We start from the raw sequence: 26,119 nt of genomic DNA on the forward strand, positions 1-26,119 counted from the left end.
ATGCAGCCCCCAGGGGAGTCTGATCCTGCCCGGCAGGTTTTTTGGGCAGTGAGCGCAGCCAAGGTGTTACAGTAGGAATTAGTAGTTCATATAGTCCGGCCCTCCAGCTCTCTGAGGGACCGTGATCTGGCCCCCACTTTAAAAAGTTTGAGGACCCCTGAATGTACAACATAATAATTTGACTTTACATATATTGTAAAACTATTACCACAGCAAGTTTAGTTAACATCCATAATCTCATATAGGTACAAAAGAAAAAAGAAAAAAAATATTTTTCCCCTGTAATGAGAACTTTTAGAATTTACTCTCTTACCAACTTTCATATATATACCATACAGTAGTGTTAACTATAGTTATCATGACGGACAGTATTGTCCCTGTCTTATAACTGGAAGTTTTTATCTTTTAAGCATTGTCATCCAATTTCCTCTCTCCACTACCCCCAGCCTATGGTAACCACAAATCTGATCTCTTTTTGTATGAGGTTTTTTTTGTTTGTTTGCAGATTCTACACTGACCCCTGCACAGTAAAAAATCTACCTATAACTTTTGTCTCCTCAAAAACTTAACCACTGATAGTCTTCTATTGACTGGAAGCCTTACAGATCATATAAATTGTTGATTAACACATATGTTGTATGTTGTGTGTATTATATACTTTATTCTTACAATAAAATAAACTAGAAAAAAGAAAACATATAAGAAAGAGAAGATACCTTTACAGTACTGTATGCATTTATTTAAAACAATCTTCATATAAATGGACCTGTGCAGTTCAAATGTGTGTTCAAGTGTCAACTCTATTTGTCTTTCTCTTACTTATTTCACTTAGCATAGTGCCCTCATGGTGTACCCATGTTGTTATAAATAAAAAAATTTCCTCCTTTTGTGTGTGTGTGTGTGTGTGTGTGTGTGTGTGTATTACATTTTCTTTATCCATTCATTCGTCAATGGACACTTAGACTGTTTCCATGTCTTCGTACAGCAAATTATGATCATGGGGATGCAGATAGATATCTTTTCAATAAACATTTTCATTTCCTTCAAATATATATCCAGAAATAGAATTGCTTAATCATATAGTAGTTTTTTGGTTTTTTTTTTTTTTTTTTTTTGAGGATTTGAGGATCCTCTATCCTGTTTTTCATAGTGGCTATTATACATCAACAGTGCAAAAGGGTTCTCTTTTCTCCACACTCTTGCCAACATTTATTATCTTTTGTCAAAGACTAAAGTTTTATACTCACCAGATCATTTCTACATTCCTAAAACCATTATTGAGGACTTTCCTTTAAAAAAAAATGATTATGTTTTAAAATGTGTCACAAAAAAAAAGACTTGTATCTGCATCCATTTGCTAGAGGAGCAATGTCTGAAGCAACAATTCAAACTGCTATATGCTCTTCGGGGCCTAAGGGAAAACCCAGAGCCTGAAAGTGGGGTGTGGTAGTGCAGTTAAGGGGTTGCTGGGAGGGGAGGGGAATGTGCTCTCAAGGAAAGTGATGACCTGTCGAACATGTGGCTAACGCAGACTCACAGGGAAACTGAAGAGATGAACGGTGAGTTTGTCTCCGGGAGGGTCAGCCTGGCCTCATGCCCATGCTCTAGTTTCCTTTTAAAGGCGTGGTGTAACTGCAGCTTTATGTGTTGAGTTGAGGATTTACTTGAAATATACTTAGACGTACTGCTTCTACACCAGGGAACTGATGCAAGTTCTTAAAATTCCTGTAGTTCTCTCTATGGGGAGCAAACACTCTATAGCTAAATCCCATAATGCGCCACCTTGCCAATGCTGCTAAACCCCGGATCAGATATCTCCTCTGTAGACTGGGGTCTGTGGGGTTGGAAGTTTTAAACCTAAGAGCTATCTAGACTGTGACAGGGTCGAAATTTGCTGTAACAGCAATTATCTTGTCCAGGATAAAATAATGCCTTTATATGTTATGCCTGTCTGCTGTCTTCATACATGGAAGCTATTATTATCCTTTCTGTGGCAGATTTTTTTTGTAGTATATTCTGCTTTGCTTTTTCACAGACTTGGTAGCACTTTTCAAAAATGTGTTTGCCCACATCTGCAGAAGGAAATAAACCTAAGAGTCTATAAATATCAATATAAATAGACTTAACTCCAAGAAATAACATGTGCCTCTCTTCATGTTAGGTAACTACAGAAATTCTCCTGAAGGCTAATAGATAATACCCAACATTGTTCACATGATGTCTTTCAAAATTACGCATGGCAAATATTCTGATGGTGGCCTCCTCTTATGGAGGAACAAAGGTTCAAATTTACCTCACATTCCAGCATTCATCCAGAGTCATTTGTCACTGCTAATGCTTTTCCCATGGAACCAAACTGCATGTGGGGAGGAAAAGCCCTCTGGTCTCCTAGAGGAAGTCTGGAGCATTGTCTGTTGTGTGGTTGGCAGAGAGGTTGTGGTGAATGTTGAGAACCACCATCTCATAATCATATGCTTGACGCTTTAAATCAAGACCGTCAAAATTCATAGCTGGAAAATTGTGGACCACTTTGGAAAACCAGAGATGTACGACAGACTCACAAAACCAGCAACATGGACAAGGAACCTCTACATTTTATCCAGCGTTTCTTTGGAATAAATGCCACGACGGTCTCCTCAATGCCTTAGAACACGCGTCCTGGAGACAGAAGACCCAAGTTCACGTTCTGGGTTGGCAATCCGCTGGCATGGTATTTAACTCTCTGAAACTCAGTGGATCCTTGCATTTTAAAAAAAATCACAAAATAGTAATAAAGGATATTACATACATAAAATCATTTTGTATGTGATGAGTGTCTTTGTAGCAATGATCATTTTCTAAGGCATACTCTTCTCAGAATACCTAGAGCACCACATCAAGTAAGAGTGCAAATTTCTTAAGATTAAAAAATGCCTGATGATGCCATCATATCTTCTTCTCTACCACCTTCAGCGGGATGTATTTCCTCACTCACAGAAAACTAATACAGAGCTTATCATAGGTCAAAATGCCCAATAGATTTCATTAAACTTCTACTAAATTGAACTGAAATGATCAACCTTCAGTTATGTCAGTGTAACAGCATGCCCTGTGCCAAAATAAAGGTTCCAGAAGATCAGGCCATTCTCAGGCTCAAGCTCTCATTAGCCTATCAGACTCCGCTGGGCAAAGTCTCTAAATGCTCCCGGAACACAGGACAATGAGCCAGAATCCAAAGACTGGCTGTACTAAAACAAACAAACAAAAAGGCCCACAAACATCACAGAGTAGGAGATAAAATGGCAAACTGTGGACCAGAGTGAGTGAGTGATCAGGACACTCTAAGAACAGACGGCAATACAACTTGGTATAATGCTGCTTGAAAGCAGAATGATAAAAAAAAATAGGTTTAAAATATGTCTATGGTGCACTCCCTGTGCCCGGCACCAGGCCAAGAATTAGTTTGTAATTTTGAACAACTGGAGATGGACTAACATATTTTCAACAAGGTAGCAAAATAAAAGACCTAACATTAAGTTGGAGCTTATTCTCCATCACACATTGTTCCAACTTCACATGCATCTTCTCATTTAATCCAACAACCTGTCTGAAGCTGCACACATAAGGAGTGAATAGAAAAGGACAATGTCAGAGACAGAAGGAACCTGCCCACTCATTGTCAAGAAATATTTCTGGAGTGTAGGGGCTAGAAATCCAGAGAATTTCAGCCCCTCCTCCCTGTTGTATAGATGAAGAAGGTAAGACCAGAAAGACTCAGTGCTTGGCCTGACACCACTTTGCTAATTAGTGGTAGAATTAGGGCCAAGTGTCCTCCATTCTTTTATAACTCTGCTTAAGCACGTGAAACAGTGGCTCCAACCACAGGAAAGGCTCTCCCCACTTAAAAATCTGCATTAATATGTATACAGATAATAATTTAATTTTAAAAAGTGGGGGAGCCGAAACCGGTTTGGCTCAATGGATAGAGCATCAGCTTGGGGACTGAAGGGTCCCGGGTTCGATTCCGGTCAAGGGCATGTACCTTGGTTGCGGGCATATCCCCAGAAGGGGGTGTGCAAGAGGCAGCTGATCGATGACTCTCTCTCATCGATGTTTCTAACTCTCTATCTCTCTCCCTTTCTCTCTGTACAAAATCAATAAAATATATTTAAAAAAATAAAAAATAAAAATAAAAAAATAAAATAAAAAGGGGGGGGAAATAAAAAAATAAAAAATAATAAAAAATAAATCTGCATTAAAAATCAACAACAACAAAAACAGCCAGATGCATTTTTTTTTTCATCCCATGCTCCTATATGTTCACAGCCATAAGGTCTGTCATCTTTTCACTTGCAAAGCACGTTCATTACCATCTCATAGGGGATATTTCAGGAGTGCTTGTATAGGAACGGCTGGACCAAACCTGTGGTGAATAAACAGAATGAGCTTATGCTAGAAGTCATTTAAAAGCACAAGTACTTTTTGAGAATCACTGCACACACGAGAGGGCACAAGGTGTTGTGGGAATTACAAAAAAAAGCACAGATTTCCTGTTTGCCATCCACAGGGGGAAAAGACATGTTCACAAATGACCACTCTCTACTCAAAACACAAGAAGTGGTCTGGGAATGTGGAATAAAAAGGAAGGAACTCAGATGAAGAAGAATGGGTAAGGCTGTGGGGAGAAAAATGAATCAAGTTGAGCCTCATCCCAAGTGACAGAAATGAGACTGCATGATCCAAGAACAGGTCCTCCTACCTAGACTTTCCAGGTTTAACAAACATAGTCTGAACTCTCAAAAAAGATAGTACAAAAAAGGCATTTATATCCTTTCTCTACTAATTTGGAAGGAAAAGGGAAAAGGAATAAATATTCATTTTAACCCAGAAATCCAGGCCAATGCTGACATTTGTTATGTTCTTATCTTAATTGACCTAAGCAATTAATTTATGGAAAGAGCAGCCAAATTTATTTCAACAATGTGTAGTGGTACTTGCTGACCAAACAACGTGTCTAATTTGCTATCTGAGTAAATACCTACACGTTAATATTTCATTATTATCATTATAATGGGCAGAAATGAATCAACTGCTAGGTTCTCTAAGAAGATGCACATGGCTGTGATTTTAAATTTTAAAATGTGCAGGAATCTTCTGTCATGACAATGCTAAACTCTTTAGAATCTCAGGATTACGATACTGTGGTCCAATCATCCCATCGATGAAATCTCTTCTACAACATCCCCACCAAGTGGTCATCCACTTTATGCTTGGTTGCCTAGAGATCCAGAATATTCTTCCTAGGCAGAAAATTTTAGCTTTGAACTATTAAAAAAAAAAAAAAGCCAATTATGTCTCCCCCAGGTTTCTAACATTATACCAATTTACCAATGCCAATCTCTTGGCGTCATTGCTCTCTTCTACATAACAATTCGATGGCTCCAATAATAACTAAGTTCCTTGTCCTTCCTTTCTCTCAGACCAAACCAAATGTCTTCTATTCTCCAAGCTTACATTTCCCAGATTTCTCAACCTCTCCTCATATACTATGGCTTTAGATTCCACAACCCACCCTGAAGGTTCTCCTCTGGGCTCAGTCTGGTTTATCGAGAGAATTTCAGTGGTGCACAGACTGAAACACGGTGCTCGGAAGTGGATGGAACGCTGCAGGGAAGAATGAGACCAACAGTCAACCTCCCTCTTCTAATATTGTCCTCCTACTATAACGCCCTAGGATCCCGTTTGCTTTTATTAACACATGTCCCTAGATAAAATCAGGCAAAATATAAGGCTAGGGTAGTATATAGTATTTGAAGAACAAATATTTTTTTTCCCCCTAAGGAGCTAATGAAAATCAGTACAGGTTTCCAAGGTGAAAACCAATTATAAAGTTTATATTCAAGGGTTCAAATCAATCTCAATATGTTAAGGATGCTCTACTCGATATGGTAACTATCGCAGGACCTTAAGGTTACAGAATGTCTGAGCCCCCTTTTTTGATTTGCTGAGGAGTGTTCTTAGCAGGGTTGGACCAGCCATAGGCTTGCAGCGATGCAGGAGCAGGGCATACAGGTTGTCCATAAATTTGAGGAAATCTCCTCATATAGAAGGCAGAAACAAAACAAAACAAGCAAATAAAAGAAGAGAGACAGTGGTGCAGGAAGAAGATAGGGGAAAAAAATGTTAAGCATATTAAATCTGTCAAATTATAAGTTAAAATGATTAATTTTTTTAAAAAGAAATTCAAAAGAAGAACAAAAGTCCAAAGATGGAATATTAGGAAAGAGAAAAGAAAAAAAAATTAATACCATGTTCCCCCGAAAATAAGACCTAGCGCAACTTTGGGAGAAAAAATTAATATAAGACACTGTCTAATTTTGGGGGAAACAGGGTAGGTCATTAGAGGAATTTCAATATCTGAAAGTGAAGGCCTATTTGCAAGAAGTAGTTCCCTGAAACATCAAAGTGACTTAAGCACAAGTAGATCAGATCACCAGAGCAAATTGTACACGTCCTTTATTAATTAAGATCAGATAATTCAGTTATTAGGCTATCCACACAGGCATTCTACTTCATTTCTATCGTATTAAAAACCGAAGTTGTGAATAGAGGTAGGAATTACGTCAGAAGAAAAAGACATTTCATTATCAGGAGGTTACAGTGTTTGTTTATGTGGTCGGCAGCCTCTGGAAAAAAGTCAGTGGTGTCAACATTGGAGGACAAAACTCTTAGGCAGAGCCATCACCCCCCTTGTCTGCTTACTGGGAGTGCTCAAGTGTGTCGCTGCTCACAGAACGCTCCTTATCTTATCTGGGCGTCTGGCAACTTTTTCAGTGCACTGTGTCCCATGACTAGGGCTGTTAACAGATCCATTGTAAGGCAGTCTCCAAGCATACTCCTGCCTGCCCCCAAGATGTTACCAGGAATACAATGAAAGCCTCAGTTCATTATTGGAATATTTGGCTCAACGTGGTCCTTGAAGAATGCTACTTTTATTTTTTTTTTAATTTCTTTATTGATTAAGGTATCACATATTTGTCCTCATCCTCCCATTCCCATCCCAAACCCCTCCCTACGAATGCCCCCACCGCCCTGTTGTCCATGACCACTGGTTAGGCTTATATGCATGCATACAAGTCCTTTGGTTGATCTCTCCCACTAACCCCCACCCTCCCCTACCTACCCTCTGAGGTTTGACAGTCTGATCAATGCTTCTCTGTCTCCGGGTCTGTTTTTGCTCATCAGTTTATGTTGTTCATTATTTCCCCTAGATGAGTGAGATCATACCCTTTAAATCAATTGATTAGGAGGTGCTAACTTTGGTCAATTGCTTACTATTTGCAGGTATTGTTCTAAAGTGCTTGGCGGACAAAAGCTCAAAACAGCTCTACAGAGCAGGTGGGATTATTAATTTTTTAATATTATTATTATTAGTCCATGTTCCAGATAAGAACTTCTCTCAAAAACAGAGAGAGTACGTACAGGATTTTTAACCCCAACAGTTTAGCTTTAGAGCCCACTGAACTTTCTGGCTTTGAGGATATAAAAGATTCAGACATTATATACTTTTACTGCAGAAATGTATTCAATATTCCAGCTTGGTATTCCCTCAAATTTTTGAAAGGTGCCACTGTTTGGAGGCCTGTATTATGCACGTAGGTTAGTGATTTCAGAGCAACAGATCCAGAAATTAAATAAGTACCAAAGTCTGGGGGGCTTAGCCCTGGCTTCCTAAAACAGCATAAACTGTCCAAGACATGATGGAGCCTCGGTGTTAATGAACACAGAGACTTCCATCTGCGCCAGGCACCATGTTAAGTGCTTTCATGCATCGTTTCATATAATCCTCACAATGATGGGAGACAGACATTAGTTAATTCTACATGTTATACGTGAGGAAACTGAGGCGTGGAGAAGCTAAATCATTTACCCAAAATCCCACTGCCAATAAGTTAGATTCAAACACAGTTCCTGCTCACACCGAAGCCCACATGTTCTTCCATACTACTAACGTTAATAAACCACGGGGAGGAGTCCTGGTAACTTCAACCATGAGTGTTTTACAGCTCTGTGCTCTGTGCTTTCTGCTATAGTTTTCTCTAGAAAGACACTTCCTGAAAAGTTTTTGAAAAATTCATTCTTCCCCTTACTTATAGTGATATTTTTTTAGCTGATGGATGTGCATAATAACAAAATTGCATGAAGAGAGGGAAGCAGTCTCTGGGCCAGCCAAATTAGCACCTGATTCACTAAGTAAATAAGTTTAATTCTGCTAAGATGGGCAAGGCATGGCGATGAAAGCCATAACAGCCCTTGTACTTCAGAAATTAACAATCTTATAGAAAGTCAGTGTAAAAACACCATGTGTGTGCCATGGCAGTTCAAAGGAGGGGCTGATCACACTCATTGGGGGCAGCAGTAGAGGCTTTAAGGAAGCGGTTTTGGGTAACATTAGCCTAAAGAATGAGAGAGGACATGATTTTTTAGGCATTCCAGGTGAAGGAAAGGCCACTAAAATGGTACCAAGAGAGTGAGTCCAAACCGCCTCTTCAAATATGTCTGAAACATGGAAAGCAAACAAAATGTACAAGATTCCGATGATCCAAGTCCATGTCCAGGGAATATATGTTTGTGGTGAGAAGGGCCTAATTCAAGTCTCCCTCTGCATCTTGCCTATTTCTGCCATTGCCTAGTTCTAAGAAAATGGTTTAGATAACATCTCTCTGTGTGAAACTCCATCCAACTTGTTTTTATCTCAAATTTGGCAACAGCAAACTAGAATACTATCCAAAGTTAAACATCAGGTGCCAAATTTCATCCTACGTAGACATCTTTATGTAGAATTAGAGCCCTTGAACATAAAGGTTCCATACATAAGGGAAAGTCTGACAGATCTTTAATTAACCACCGGGAAATTGCTACATATGCAGTATTCGTCAACCCCCTCAGAGGACACCCATATGTTAGGTTTATAAGTTTGATACAAACATTTGCTCTTAGACAAAGTTTTAATAACATTTTTCTATATCTAAAGTAATAAATGACCATTGTGAAAAATTTGGAAAATACAAAAAGGAATAAAAAGCTCACAGTTGAGCATCAACGTATGAACCAGGAGTTCACGGTTCGATTCCCAGTCAGAACACATGCCCAGGTTGCGGAATCAGTCCCTAGTAGGGGGTGATTCTTTCTCATCATTGATGTTTCTGTCTCTCTCTCTCCCTTCTTCTCTGAAATCAATTTAAAAAATACATTTTTTTAAAAAGAAATAAAGAAAAATAATAACCATTTATGGATACTACTAATTCTTTTCTTTTATCTGTGCATATGTATTTTATATGCTTGAGATTATATTATATCTTCTATATACTGCTTTAGTCACTTTTATAGCATAAATTCATTCTATAGTATTCATTCTCCTATTAACAAACATTATTAATTCTAGTTCTATTATTCCTGCAGTTATAAAGAATGTCCCATTGAACATCTTTGGGTCTAAATTTGCTCGTTGCTGATTAAATTTTAGGATAAAATTCTGCAATTGAAATTATTGGTTCTATACACATGAATGTTCTTTAATCTCCTGATAAATATTTCCAATTTGTTTTTCCAGAAAGACATTCTCAATTTATACCCAGCCAGATGTTCATGGGCACTTTCCAAAGTGCACATCCAATTCACAAATTCGGAGCATCTAGAAGAAAACCAGGCTGACTCTCATTGGCACACTGACACTTCATCTTTCATTTTGTGCATTTTGTTTTTTCAACACCTTTTCCCTCCCAGCCATTTAGTTTTCTCATCTTCCTCTATTTCTTTTGTCAAAAGAGAAAGGGTCTTATAAAATTAAGCATGCTCAAGTAATCTATTGCCATATTTTAAAGAGAACGGCCTTGAAAGGAAGATTTAACCTACAATAGTGAAACACTATTAGTGAATATGTAGGGCTCTAGGAAAATAGATAAAGATAACAGGTTCAGGATTTCTCAAGTCACACCACATAGACAACCATGAGCAAAACTATACCTTTTCTTATTGTGAAGGACAAACATCTATTGAGGGAGCTTTCCCTTAAAATGGCCCACATTCACATGTTTATCTAGTGGCTAACAGCTGTGCTAGAAGCCTATCAGAAAGAACTCTCCTGGGCCAGCCATCAGAAGGATTGCAGGACCAAATGTGGGAAGCGAGTAGCATATATTTGGACCCAGGGATTCGGATCCAGAGCTCTGTGGAGATAAGCAAAAGTCCATGTCTGTCAACTTGGCCCTTTGGGAAAATATATAAAAACCCTATGTACCTACAGAACTGATGTATCTAAGGAAATGTACCTAAGGAAATGTCAAACAAGATTTGACAGCCTAAAGAGTTGTCATTCTGCTTATTAATGAATAGCAATACATGAAAGTTAGCTTTAAGAAAAGGGAAATGCCTTCGAAACGCGTAGCTGTTGAAAGATAAAATAATCTTCCTCTGAGCTTTGCCTTGAAAACAAAGTGCCTTTTATAATTTTTCATTTGGTAATTTCTGCAATTAAAATTTCTCTGAGGGAAAAGATAAAGAAAGTTTGTTTTCAAGTTTTCCTCAAATAATTAAAAGGAAATAAGTAGCAAACTCAGAAAATAGGAGCTGAATTCAATTCCTGAGTTATATATTTGAGACATTTCTTCAAGAAACAGGAAGAAAGGATGTAAATTCTTCTACCTCCCTAGGAACCAATGTTTATTTTCTAAAAAAAAAAAAACAGCTTCCTCAGCCCTTGACCCCAAACCTGCCAGACAACAATATTACTATAGCTACCGACTCTATTCAGATGAAAGAACTTCATTATATCTTCTTCATTAAAGAACGTCTGTTTACTCAGTGCTGTTTCGGAGGATTTTGTTGTCGTAGGGAGGGAGATATTTTTATAAAATAAGGAATATATAAAATAAGGAATATATGATCCACCCCCTCCCCAGGAACTTCTAGAACACTTAGAAGATAAGGTAGCATCCTCTAAATGACTAGAAACTACTGAGGACTGACAGCCACTGAGAGTGTTATCATTTTCTGAGAGGGCCTGCTGCTGGCTTTGTGGGCACTATCTCCACAGTAGCAGGCACTTAGTTGGTCAATGTTATTTGAAGAGGCTTAAGAGGTACTACAGCTGCTGTAGCTCAGGATTCTATTTTTAATTGGGATGAATTTAATCTCCTCAAGGAGAGACTCTCAAGAAACATTTATGGTAAATCCACTGACAGCAGCGGAATATAAAGATAACTCAATAATCAAATCCTCTGAGAATAAAGCACGTTTCTAGAATGTCAACCAGAATGGAAGAGTTGGGTGATTTAAGCATCGATGGTCGATGAGGTGACAAAATGCATATGGTAGCTTACATTTTGCATTATAGAATGAGAACTAAGGTTCAGAGAGATTATGTGACATGCCCATGGTCACAAGATTAATAAGCAGAAGTGGTTTGACTAGAATCTACATTTCCTGACTCCGTTTCCATGATATTTCTTTAATTCACTGCTTTCTAGTGACATACATATTGAATGAATTTATTGTCATTGCTGTTATCCCAATCACATGGCAGGATTACAGTTAGCCATCTTTATTCCTTTTACGTTGATGAGTGGATCTGGGGTCCTATAGAATAATCATGGGTCAGAATGAAAGGTTCAACTGAAGTTCTAGATCATTCAAACTAACTACTATAACCAACAGGAGCATCCAGTGTTTCCCAAAGTGTGGTACGCGTATCCTCAGGGGTACAGGAAGAGTTTGGTAGAGGTACGCGTTGCACCGAAGTTTGGTGGGAATATGCACTGCACTGTGCTTAGCTGTGCCTAATTCTACGTTCTCATGAGTACGAGGGGTACTCAGAATTACTAAAATTATACAATAGAAGGGGTACACATATGTCAAAAGTTTGGGAAACACTGAATAGACAGTATTATAATATACAATAGCTTGACCTACCCACTCAAGCTGAGAGAGGAAGGATAATTGTTCCCTGATTTTTGTCATACAATAAGGAAGCCATTTTCAGATGGCAAACAGGAAGTGACTTCCCTGTAAAAGAAGGTGCAAAACATCCCTTTCAGCACCACAAAGGATGTTAATTCTACAGAGAAAACAGACTCATCAAAGAAAAGGTAGATGAGATCTCTGGAGTAGGAAAAGAAAGCTGCAGTATCACTCCACAGATACTAAGACTTAATTTTTCTATAGTTAACAAGTATCAGAAGCAAAATATAAAGATCTCAGTGGAGTCCAAAGGGTATTGAACTCATAATGGACAACCCAGGCTGTATTAACTTTCCCTTAAATATACTGGCTAATAGTTATCCCGTTCCTTTAGAAAGAATACAAATATTTGATGTATAATCTTAACATTAGTGCACATATGGTAAAATAGCACCCATACATTCATAGATTTAATATTCGTGTTTTCAGTTATTGATAAGTAACCCCCCAAAGTCTACCTTTGTAAGTTTTGGGCGTGACAATTTGAATCAGGGGCTGGAGTTGAACCCTCAGCTAGTGGTTGGTCCTAGGTTCTGCATCTTAACGAGGTTTCGTTTTTATTTGCTTTTTACATATGCAAAAATTCTCATGAGGTGATTAAATTTTTTTATTGTTAACACAAAATAACTTCAAGCAATTAATAGCAAAGTGTCAAGACAGTGAAACTGTGTAGAAAAGTGATGTGTGAACTTAACTCTCCCTCACAAGTGCTCAACTCCACTTATTACAGTGTATAAATCAATGCATTGCTTATATAAAGATGTTGTAAAGTTAAATATATCAGGGGCAGTGGAGAAACTTGTACCAAATAGATCCTCCATTATTTTTACCGTTAAGATACTGCTGACCTGAGTGGACAAATCTGAGAAAGCAGAACCTAAATTATTGTCTTGGGGAAACATATCCAGATGGATTTACTGCATGGTATGTAAGCACAGAGCATGGTCTTAGGTGTGCTCCTCTCGACAGTAGGAGTGTATCCAATGCCCAGGAGAAGACGGACAACTTACACTACCCTGCCATTAAGGACAAGACCACACATACAGAAAAAAATATTATAAACTTTGGGCTTAGATCAAGGAAAGGGGATGGAACCCAGAAGGTTTTTATTATTAATAAATGTCACTGTGGATTACTATGGATTTCTCCTTGCTTACCATTTATCTTTTACTCGTCCTCCCAGAGTTTCTTAGTTGAGACAGACCAAGCAAAGTTATACAGTGTGCTTTTATCTCCCATGACTTCCCACCTCGTCTTCATTCTAGCATCCTCACCCCTCACCCCCACACATGGCCCCCTCGGAAGATTTCGACACACGCCCCTTGTCCCAGATGGAAACAGGCTACCTGAGCGTTCTTGTTTCTGCCTTCCTCGAAAGCCAACCTTGTTGCAGAGCCCTGCTGGTTACGCTAGATCACCTGACAGCCAATTGGAAGCAAGGTGCTGTGACAGTATGATTCAGTCGGAGGAGAAAATAACAGATCATCCACATGGTAATTTAATTTAGGAAACTGAATCAACAATCGCTGGAAGACTTCTTTTTTAAAGACACTAAAGTTCATAGGTAATAACCACAAGGGATTACAGTAACCTAGAATCTTGGAAGAGAAGCTCATAAGCTGGGACCCACTCCTGATTGCTCCTATGGGGTACAGGAAACTGAATGTGGGACACCCAAAGAATCTGGGATCTAGCACTACCTGCCCCTCTAGGGTGAAATGTCACTGATAGGAACAGGAAGCAGATGGCAAGGTTCCCGTTCTTTCTCCCTCCTGCAAGGGTCTTCCTCTAGTGCCCCAAGGAGCCAGGTGGCTAAAAGCTGTCATTTGCAGAGTCCCAGCACCAACCTCACAACGTGGAATATAAAAAGATGTGCCTCGCTGACCAAACAGCCCAGTTCCCCAATAAACGGGCAGTGACCTCAGTGCCCTGACCAAGGAGAGATGGGAGGAAGGGTTAACGCTGAGCAAAGGATAGCTCCCATAACTCAGCACCTCCCCTGAGAGAATATAGCTCAGTTTGAGCTTTTAATTCTGGATTTAGAGCAAGGCATACATACATAAGTGTATATATGCCATCTTTTATAGCTTAGTATTCAGGAGTTTAGAAGAGCATGAAGTGGAGTAGAAAGAAAATAAGAAGCATCATTCCTTAACAATTTAGTCTAGCCCTAACTGGTTTGGCTCAGTGGATAGAGCGTCAGCTTGCAGATTGAAAGGTCCCGAGTTTGATTCCAGTCAAGGGCATGTACCTTGGCTGCAGGCACATCTCCAATAGGGAATGTGCAGGAGGCAGCTGATCGATGTTTCTTTCTCATCGATGTTTCCAACTCTCTATCCTTCTCCCTTTCTCTCTGTAAAAAAAAATCAATAAAACATACTTTTTTAAAAAACAATTTACTTTATGCTAAGCACCAACTTTCCCCACCACATTTAAGATTCAGAGTTACCATAGAAATTAGGAGTCATGCTGAGACCGGTTTGGCTCAGTGGATAGAGTGTTGGCCTGCAAACTGAAAGGTCCGGGGTTCGATTCCAGTCAAGGGCATGTACATTGGTTGCGGGCACATCCCCACTGGGGGCTGTGCAGGAGGCAGCTGGTCAATATTTCTCTATCATCGATGTTTCTATCTCTCTATCCTTCTCTCTTCCTCTCTGTAAAAATCAATAAAATATATTTTTTTTTAAAAAGAAAGAAAGAAATTAAGAGTCATTATGCCCAATTTACATAGAGTTACTTGCTGAAGATTTCACATACTCAGGAGGTTTCTGTACCAGATATCTGAACTTGGGTTGCTTTGGCCTCAAAACTCCACTTGAAACTTCCCCGTGGACATGTAGGCAGGTGATGGGAAAGCCCTCCTCTCTCCACCGGCCCTGGGAGGAGGCGCCCTGCAAACCCAGATGGCAACTTCCCAGCAGGAGCTGCAGAAACAGCACGCACGTGATTGCTCTGGAAACCTGCAGCTTATTATTCCTGCCTTACTCTTACACACATGGTGGTCATAGCAGTTGGATACAAAACAGGGCGTGATCTGGGCCTGGGAAAGGAAGCAACCATGTAATTAGCAAAGTTACTAGGGTGCAGTTTCCATAAATAACGTGCAGTTTACTTTTGCTATTAAGAGACATTCAATATTAAAAAGGGTAAGGGGTGTCTGAGGCAGGAAAATAAAGGCATGTTCTGAGGCACATATCTTGGAGAAGGGAAAAACTTATTCTAAGAAAAGATATCTTTATTTTTGAATGACCTTTATGTCCTTGAAAAAAATCCCCTCAGGGTTTCCCTTGAAGCTTGCGGACTTGATTGTTAGTCACACTGGTAATGCGGGTGGAGAGTAAGATTTCCACCTGAAAATCAGCCTCTGGGGAGGGCAGCTTGCTATTATCCAACACAGGGAGTTTCTTCACCACGACTCCTCCCATAGGTCTGAGCTGTGACAGAGGAAGATTTAAAGTGTTAGATCATGCAGCCTCCAGGGTCCCTCCCAGAAAAGGTAGGGAAGGAGAAATAAGTTTGACCTAGGCAGTTAGAAATGAAGAAAGTGTGAGAAGACTCAAATGTCTAGTTTAGGGATGGTTTATATAATAGCTATTTCCAAGACCCCTGGGAGGGACGGTGTGTGTGTGTGTGTGTGTGTGTGTGTGTGTGTGTGTGTGTGTGTAAGCGCGCACGCGCTCTTTACAAAGGCACCCAAAAAGCCAATTCAATTAAACAAGAGCAAATTGTTTAGGATTTCCTCAGTTCTAGGGTTAATAAAACTCTTCATTTATCCCTAGCCAGTTTGGCTCAGTGGATAGAGGTTGGCCTGTGGACTGAAGGGTTCTGGGTTCGATTCCTGTCAAGGGCACATATCTGCAGGCTCCTCCCTGGCCCAGCAATGTGCGATATGATATTTCTCTCTGTCTTTCCCTCTCTCTTTCACTCTCTCTAAAAATCAATGGGAAAATATCCTCAAGTGAGGATTAAAACAAACACCTTTACATCTAACCTTTTTCTTCCCATCCTCCGCCTATCTTCTGTTACACCCATGCTTTTTAAGGCATCACAGTCAATGACTGTAAATTAATGTTAGCAAGAGAGTACATAGTGCAGTGCACTCTGGCTGTTAGGATGCAATTCTAAGCCTTTTTTTTTTTTTTTTTTTTCAGCATTGTGTCCCAGGGCAACTGATTTTTTTCATCTCTGAAATGAAGGTGATAATAGCCCTTACCTTATGAGAGTGTTATTATGATTAAATAAAATAAAATGGGAGGTGCCTGCCACACAGTAAGTATTCAACAAATGCCGCCTATTAATCTTTTAGCGCAAACATATTGAGAACCTTAAAGAAATAAGAAAAGTTGACTCTTAAAAATAAGTAAGTTGGGCCCTAGTCAGTTTGGCTCAGTGAACAGAGTGTCGGCCCTTGGACTGAAGGGTCTCTGGTTCGATTCCGATCAAGGGCAGGTAACTCAGTTGCAGGCTTTATCCAAGTGCAGGAGGCAACCAATTGATGTGTCCCTCTCACATTGATGTTTCTCTCTGTGTCTCTCCCCCTCCCTTCCACTCTCTCCAAAAAACAATGGGGAAATATCCATTTTGATTAACAAAAAATAAAGACAAATAAATAATTTTGGCCCAGTTAGTGTGACTCAATAGTTGAGCATCAACCTATGAACTAGGAAGTTACAGTTCCATTCCCAATCAGGGCACATGCCTGGGTTTCGGACTCTATCCCCAGTAGGGGGCATACAGGAGGCATCTGATCAATGGTTCTTTCTCATCATTGAGGTTTCTATCTCTCTCCCTCTCCCTTTCTCTCTGAAATCAATAAAAATATATTTTCATAAATAAGTAAGATGGCACTATTTATAACATTTTCACATTATTAGAACCTCATGGACTAGAATTCAAAAGGAAATGTAAATTCAAGTAACTATGTAGGCATGACCAAATTAAGAATTTCCCCAAATCCAAAATAATAGAAGACATGAGCACAAATAAGCAACTTAATTCCATTTTAGGGCTCTGACAAATCTAAAACAAAGTGGAAATTACAGGCAACAGCTTAAGAAAAAAATGAAACAAACAAAACAAAAAAACCTAAAAAACAGTACTTTGCCTCCCATTGGGAAACCTTAAAAAGATAGGAAAGAATACTTGACTATGAGACAAAAACATGAGTAACTTTCTCATTTCCTGCTCACAAGATGCTCTGGCAGCCATTATTTAAGCTGTGTGGAGGACATATAATAAGAGACTAAGCAGATATAAATGTTCAGCAGGACAGTTCTTTATGGCTCCTTGGCACCCCGTGCCAAACATTAATAAGGTTTATGAGAAGCCAGTGAGCACTGTAAATTGCTCTCTCTCTCTCCTTCTAATTTGAATCATGCTGCAGACTTCATTTGTTTCCTGCCTGCTGACCTGACAATGCGAGATAAATCTGATAAAGTCCTCTAACTTGGAAAGAGATTTGTTTTCCACCCAGGGAATCTATCTCTACGAGGGAAAGGCTATTGGGCCTGGAGCCACAGGCAATAATGTGTGTACCTGAGCTGCCCCTTTGATATTCGGAGTGTTGTCACACAGGGCACTTTGCTTATTCAGCCTTTTTAAATGGTCCTGAAGGAATGTTCTCGTGCAACCCCCTCGGCCGCAAACTCGCCTGCAGTGAAGTGATTTAGGACTGAAATGTCATTAAGGGAGCCATATTTTACGAGCAAGGGCTGGGTGGTCATCATTTTGGGTCCTCTGTTATTCCAAACTCCATTGCTTATTTCCATTTTTTAATATTTAGGGGATAAATAGTTCCAAGATGCATATTCCAGTGCATAGCCTGTCTGGGTATTCTGCAAGCAGATCAAAGAAAGGGGAATTGACTTCATTTTGATTTTCGAATATTTCAGACTGCTTTGCATTCTGCCCCTAGTGATAGTCTTCCTGAAGTGTGTTATACTATAATTGCATTAGGCAAAGTCATAACTTACAATTGCCTGGAAGGAAATTTTTCATTTTATGGGGGGTGGGATACAAGACACTTTTTATACAACATTATATTCTCATTCTTTCCTAAAAGCAGGGAATTGCAAAATCTGGATTTCAGAGTAACAAGAAATTGAAGCAACAATCTCCATCCAAAATAATGAGGTTTATTTAATAAGTATGAGGAATACTCTCTTTTTTTTTTAATGCAAGGATCTCAAAATACATCCTGAAAAGCTAAAGAAGTTATTAAGTTAAAACTATGATAAATTTTATAAAGTTACATTGATACAACACAATCTGAATTTTAGCACAAAAATAAGTTGTAGCTAATATTTATTCACTTGAGGCCTGGTGCACAAATTCATGCACTGGTGAATGCCAGGCCAGCAGGGGGAGGGGCTGCGGGCAGTTGTCTTGTTGACCCGCCCCCTGGTCAAACTCCTGATAGAGGGAACAATTTGCATATTAGCTTTTTATTATATAGGTTATTTACTACAGTATTGCCAGCACTGAATTAAGCACTTGACATTGATGACCTCTTTGAATCCTCAGTGAACCCCCCACATTGTACACATAAAGAGAGTGTAGCTTACTGGGAGAATATTCTGCCCAAGATCACAGTGCTTTTAGAATGTAGAGACCAGTCTCTCTTCAGGACTCAAGCTCTGCCACTTTGCCACACATACCCTTGCCCCCATCTTCTAATTCTAACTGTTTCCAAGACTGAGCACTAGTGATGCCATATGGCTAGCAATTTCTTAGAAGACCCATCTGAAGTTCTAGTGAGGAAAAACACTAGGATATAAAAATAAAGATGTTAACTGACTTGGAATAGACAAAGGAAAATTCTAGTATCCCAATAATGTCAAGTAGCACATTTGTTGGAAATTCAGCAAATATGCAATGAGCACCTACTGCGTGTCTGGCGCTGTTCAACAGTTGCATATATGGGGGTAACACGCCCTGAGATTCTCTGAGTCCGTTCAATGCTTTTATCAGAAGCCCAGGTATCAGATTCTACACTAGGAGTTAGGGTTTCCAAGTTAAATAAGACAGGCCCTGGTTTCCAAGACCTTACAATCCAGTGCCAACCTGGCAGAAAAGAATCAGGAGTGCTGTGGTCTTTACCACTGTTGTGCCTTTCTCCTTTTCAAAAAAAAAAAAAGTTAACCACCCACATCCAAAATAGCACTCCGAACCTTTGAGATATACCCTGGTGGTTTTCCTAATTACCCCCTAAAAAAAGCAATGTGCCAAGAACCACCTTCAACCTGTAGAATCAGAATGTGAGAGATAAAAGGAAACTTCAAGATTACTCACCTGAACCTATAGGTGAGGAAACTGAGGCCTGATTGTAGTTCTAAACCATGCCATCTGGCTCCAAAGACTTTGGTCTTCCCCAGTGCATCTTGCTGAGCTACCTCCAGTGTGACCAACCCAAGTCCCTTCTGCCCACCAGATGAAAATGAAAAATTTTATTGTTCATCATTTTGGATAAATTGCAATATTGTGGGTTTGTATAAATTCGCTCACAAATTATACTCAATAAACCCCAGTGAGTAATTTAAAAGCACGATACCACCCCCCACTCTTGCTGGGAGGGCAAGGTGATGATGGAGCAGGAGAGAGGAGAATGGGGAAGCTCATAAATTATGAGAAGCAAAGGAGTGATTTCATCAAAGTGCCAAGCTCAGTCCATGGAATGTTTCAATTGTATAAAATTTATAGTTTTCTGAGGGGAATGATTTACGGGCCCTAATTTTCCACAATAAAAAGCTCAGTGGGGATTCTGTGAATGAAATATCTTTTTAAAAATAAATAAAAAATGTAATTCGAAATGAGGGTCAATGGTGCCACGTCTGGAGAATAACTCCTTCTCGGATCAGCTCCAAAAATGAGTCACAGGAGAAAGACTCCATAAAACATGTGTTATTTTAAAAGGCATAGGAAGTTGTAGAATAAATAAGCAATATGCATAAAAGTGTATTTGATTTGATTTGTTCAATTGACAAGATTATATCTTTATCATTAGGTTTCAATTAAACAAGAATAATTGGATAGAAATCTAAGGATTTTAATGAAAGCTAAGGTGTTTAAAGAATAAGCATGGAAGAAGGAAAAGAGAGAAATCTTATTTATTACGATTAAGAAAGTATGCCTTACATAAGTGAAAAAACAAAATATAAATATCTATTGCTTCCCACAGATTTGATCAAGATAGAATCAGAGCCTAGATTTCTTGAGATAATTCTCAGTCCCTTTCTTCAGGGAGGTCTTTCACAGGAGTATGTTAGGAGCCTTCCCTCTGCCCATAATACAGCCAAATGCTAGTCCTGTGAATGGGGGATAGGCCCACTGAGTCACAATCCAGCCTCAATGCCACCTTCATGGTGTTCCGTTCTTCATAGCTGCAGCTCCACCTCAACTTCCTTTTGGCAATGAATCCCCCACTAGGCTATATCCCTGCCCTTCCAGGCTAATGTCCTGATAAACTACTTGGGCCTCTCCAACTTCTCTCTATCAGGGACTGAATGAACTCCAAACTTAATATACCTAGGCCTTTGTCACCCATTCCTGGATAGATGGCTTTGTATCTCAGCACCAACAAGAGTCAAGTTTGAGTTGACCACACAACTTTAGACAGTGACTATTCGTAGCAAATTACCTTCCTGAACACACGCACAGTAGTTTATAAATTCCTGGGCTCCATCTGCACCACCCAGAACTTGCCGCATAGCCAAAACCATTTCACTATTGGTGGTGATGAGATGTAGTTGGCACAAGAAGCTGAGAGCCACATTTCTGAATTCTACTTCAAGTACCATAGTTGATTTGCTAAATGAATTTGGTAAAGTGTCAACTATTTGTAAATGTCTTGCTTCTTTCACTTTTGTGTGAATAGACTCTAAAGTGGTCACCTCATGAAGTTTACTTACTGTTCAAGTTCTTGTATATTCCATTCCATTGAGAGTGGGCAGGATGTGTGACTTGCTTCTAAACATAGACTATGACAAAGATGATGTCATGATTATGGTACATTATGTAAGACTAACATACTTACTCTCGGGACTCTAAGTGGCTGGCTTTGAAGAGAGGATGTTCAAATTTGGAAAAGGGCCTATAGGAGAGATCCACTAGCATGAACTAGAGTCAGCCTCCATCTGATAGCCGAGAAGATGGAGTTCTCAGTCTCACAACCACAAGGAGCTGACTTTTGCCAACAACCTGAGTGAGCTTGGAGGCAGATCCATCACCACTCAAGTCTTCAGATGAGAAGTGAGCCCCAGTTGACATCTCACTTTCAACTTTGCAGAAGACACAGTTAAGACAACTTCTGACTCACAAAAATTGTAAGATAGCACATGGGTTGTTTTAAGCAACAATATACAATGAATACAACTTTAATTCAAATAAATACAAAAAAAATTACAATGGACACTTCAGTGAATGATATAGAAGACATTTTAAATCCCTACATCACCAACAAGGATTGTATAGTTTGTATGGAAAGATTAAGTAAAGTTAAACAATATTGTATGATACGTGAATATTACCTAGGGCAGTTCATAATAGATTACCAAATAAATGAGGTAGGCTTAAGTGCTCCAGGGGCACTGTGGGAAGAGAGACGACTGGGTCCCAGGAAGAGTTTATGATGGAAATAGAACTAGTTCCACAGTTCTGTCAAGATGGATAGGGCTTGCTTTGGCAGAGAGGAGGAGTAATGTATTTGTGGCCCAAGTACCTCTGTTAGAAAATGGTGAACACACCCTGATCTCTGTTACCTGAAAATGCACTTTTCTATGGGATCAACCATTCTATAGTCCTACAATTATATGATCTTGGCAAGTTATTTTATTGTCTCAACCTCAACTCCTGCTGTTGTAATACAGAAATAAGAATGGTATCTTTCTCATTAGGTTGTTTTGAAAGTCAAATGAGAAAAAGGGATTGAAGTTCTTAGTCCATGCAAGCATCTGATACATGTTAGCTCTTATTATTACCAACTGGACTGTTAATACTTTTTGGAAGAAGAGAGCACATTTTAATAGTGAGCTCTCTTTTCACCAGATCCTTCAGCCAACTCAGAGGCAAGCAAGGAGTCTCAGCCTCTCCCAAACTGGACCATTCCCAAGAAATGGGGCCTTTTAGCTTTCCACTCCTGCTTCCTGACCTGTTGGGCATTTTTATGACAATGCAGATCCCCTGTACTAAACCATGAATGACAAAGGCCTATTCACCTTCTTAATTCTCACCAGGTCCAAAGCAAAGCTTTGCCCATAGTAAATCCTCCGGAAGTGGTTTTGTTTTTTATTGTGGTTTTTTTTTTTTTTTTTTTTTTTTTTTTTTCCGTGATTAGGCCAGCATCTCAGGAGGCTTGAGGGGGGTGGAGGGGAGCAGAGACATTTTTCAAAATTCTAGCTTCTATCCTGTGTCCTTTGAAATGCTTTGCTTGAGATTCCAGGATTTAATCCCACCTTGTCAAGCCTCAGGGGATTTTCCTAGCCCAATTAGTATGGATAGTTCAAACTTTTTCCCCCCAACACATCCATCACCAACTACTTACACATTGCTCTTCTTTTCTTTTAGAATCCACCTTGAGAAATGTTCCTTGTTTGCAAGTGTCTCCACAATAACCAAGTGCTATGATCAATAATGACAGCAATAACCCATCAATTTGCATTTTTGCAAGCTGCCAACTCTCTCCATGGAGAGAGCATGCAACACCTCTATCATACTAAAAAGACAAATTTAGAATGCATTGCATCTATTGGATATTTATAAATACAAGGCATGTGTGAGTCTTTTGGTTAGCTGATGGAATTTACAGTCTTTCCTGTTGTTCAGCACTGAGACTGGAGCATAAGTCCCCAGGAGTTTACAGGAATATTTACATATGGTTAGATACTACACACACATTTGGCATCTTGGTATATTTAATAAGCAGTGTGTCTTCACACAATTGGCATCTGGCTTGAATACTCAAAAGTAGGGAGGGAAACAGAGATGCCAATAAGAAATCAAAAGAAAAGAGGACCTGGAGAATGGCCTTTCTCTCAACCAAGAGAAAAATGGAAACACTCCAGCTCAGTCAGATGATCAGCTGCCCAAATCTGAAAATGTAGTGTGACCTTGGGGTCTTTTCACCTAAAGTTAATCCAGACCATTGTTTCCTTCAAATAAAAAAAGATCTGAACAACAAAGGTGATTTATTTTAAGAACTAAACTCTCTGGGAGGAGGATGTGGTGGAAAAGGCATGAGATCCATCTGCATAACTTACCCACTGTGTCTCTTTGGGAAAATTCTGTAACCACTCTGTACATTGGTTTTCTTGTTTGTAAAATGGGAACAGACACTTACAAGACATTATTGTGATTCAGAACAAGGTCATGTAATGGATACACTCTTATAAAATATTAGTATTACTGGCTTCATTGAATCATTCTGTAAGTAAGTAGGGTATACAATATAATTCATTTCAAAATCATTACTAACCACAGTAAACATCTTTGGGGTCTCCCTTCTTCTGGGAACTTGTGCCTCAATTCTCCTCTCCAGCTCCCCCAGACAAGACTTCATCAGTAAATGTGGGAACCACCATGTTAGGATAGCATGAGTTCAGCCTGGCCCCAGATGATTGGAACAATGTTCCTGATGCTTAGCCATATTCTGGCTCTCAGATATGTGAAATAACCTCCATATTCATATAGCAAATCCCATGTGGCAATTTTTTTTTCTCAAGCCTGTTCAAGTTGGGTTTCTGTCACCTACAACAAAAAAAGATTTGTAAAATGATATGGGAGACAATATGATTAAGGTTACACAGAAATGGAGAGAATTTCAAAATGGAGAGAATATCAAAAGGCAAGAAAAAGTAATGGGTGAGAAATGAGACTACCTAAGATATCTGGTTACTGCTATTGAAATACCAGTATTTCTGACTTACTAGTCATGTGACTGAGCAAAGCACAATCTTGACCTTAATGTATAAAATGGAATTGATTTGAAATGCTAATAACCCTTGGAGTACAAATGTGGTCCTATCTCTTATTTCATCAAATATAGTTAAAATTAACTCAAGAATCCTATGCTGGTTCAGTCTTCTACTTCGCCTTCCCCTGCATCGGCTGAGAACCTCAGGAGGCTTAAATAAACCAAAGGGAGGGTCCCCTAATTTTCAATCCAAAGCATGTAAAAAGTGCCATAGGTTGGTGTGGCCCCTGGAAAGAGGGGAAAACTGCAAGTAGCACTACTCCCTTGCCAGGCACACACTAGGCCAGTACCTTCCATGTAGAGCCAGGCACACACTTGGCAAGTACCTTCCAAAGTCCCTACTGCCCACAGGCTCCATGCCCAGACTGGTACAGATGCCCATTCTGTCCAGACCCACAACCACATCTTTCTTTCCAATCCCAAAGATCACCTCAAAAGTCTGATTGCTTTCCTTTTCAATCTCTGGAATTAAAAAAAAAAAAAAAAAAAAAAAAAAAAAAAAAAAAAAAAAAAAAAAAGGGGGGGGGGGAGTTCCTTCCATTTTTTCCTGTGATTCTGGAGCTACCATGTACCATCCTTCCTCACCCACCTTTTCCTCAGAGTAGCTACTTGATCTGTCTTCCTCGCTAAAGTGTGGCCACTTTCAGCCTTCAGCCTAATTACCCTCCCTACCCACTTCCTGGAGAGCAGAACTGGAAACTCCTCACACCACTCAGAGCTTTGTTTCCCTTCTAAGACAATGAGTTCCTTGGGATCTGGGAGAGCATTTTTCTTTTTCTTTTTCTTTGTCAAACCATACCCACCATTATTATCACCCAAAATCTAACAAGTGCCAACACATGTTTAACTCTTAAAAGTGTTCATCAAATGTAAAACTCAAGATCTTTACCAAAGAGGAGAATTGGTTTGGCTCCAATGTTCTTCCAGCTACCTACCTCCCACATCACGCCATGGTGGAGCTTACTGATCAAGGGCAGAGGTCAGGCCTCTTGTTGAGTGCAGAGAGGTAAGCTATGCTACCTCAACTTGCATTTGTTTTTGGCATCAAATGGGAACAAAGAAGCATGAAACAGAGGATGTATAGTGGACTCATATGATGAGCAGTGTCTTTCTCAACAGAATTTTCAAAGAGAATCATGCCTCCTGTGCCTTCTTTTTAATAACATATTTTGCATTCAGATTTGACTCTCCATGTACTTATTTGATCCACTGCTCTTACCCTGGAAATTTTGTTAACATCTTATCTTTGGCCTTGATGACATCACTGTAAGCAAAGAGCTTAAAATAAAAGGTTGATTCATATAGACATTATAGAATCCTTTGGACCTGATATAAAGTTTCCACAACATTTTATATCCATCAGAAGTAAAAGTTCTGGAGCTATCATATACTCATGGATATAAACCTGGCTTTTGTCCTACCTCTAAAACTATTCTTCAGAAATGAGAGAGGTGTTGTATGTGGAAGTCCTAACAAAGCTGCTAATAGTACAGGTACTTTCTCAATTGTTTTGGTTTGAACAGCAAAGTAATGTTGACTGAAATTACATCTCTCAACGTTTATAGAAATCACCTGAAATAATTCATTTTTAAAAATGAAGTGGAAGGCAAAGAAACAACAGATTTAGCTTTGTAGGCAGGCTTTTTGAAAATAACTTTATAATAAATTATTATAATATAGAAATTACAAATAGAATAAAATTTCAGTACCAGTATCATACACAGAATCAAACAATATTATGATTCAAATAGTTAGGTGGATGTAAAGATAATATTGTTTGGAAAACTTTGACAGATGATTCAAACATTCTTCTAGTGGTAAAAAACAAAAACAAAAAACTATAATAGACTAATGCTGAAGGTGCAGGTGTGGTATTTAAGTGAACTTGTTTCATCAAATGTAAGGGTAGAAAAGAAGTATTTCTAAATCATATACTATTTTATATTAATATATTGATTCTAAAATGAATATTTTTTATTTTGAATATATATATAGGCAACTAATTAATCAACCACACAATATAGATACAAATTACCTATTTTAGCTATCCCTAAAAGAGTTCTGTATTCAAGCTGGCTACAAAAGTTATTTTAATCTTTTCATTAGAAAAATGGAAAATAGCCCAACACATTGGGTTCTTTCATATTAATACATATA

The sequence above is a fragment of the Pipistrellus hanaki genome (genome assembly GCF_964339955.1).
Source record: "Pipistrellus hanaki genome assembly, chromosome: 7".
NCBI lineage: Eukaryota > Metazoa > Chordata > Mammalia > Chiroptera > Vespertilionidae > Pipistrellus > Pipistrellus hanaki.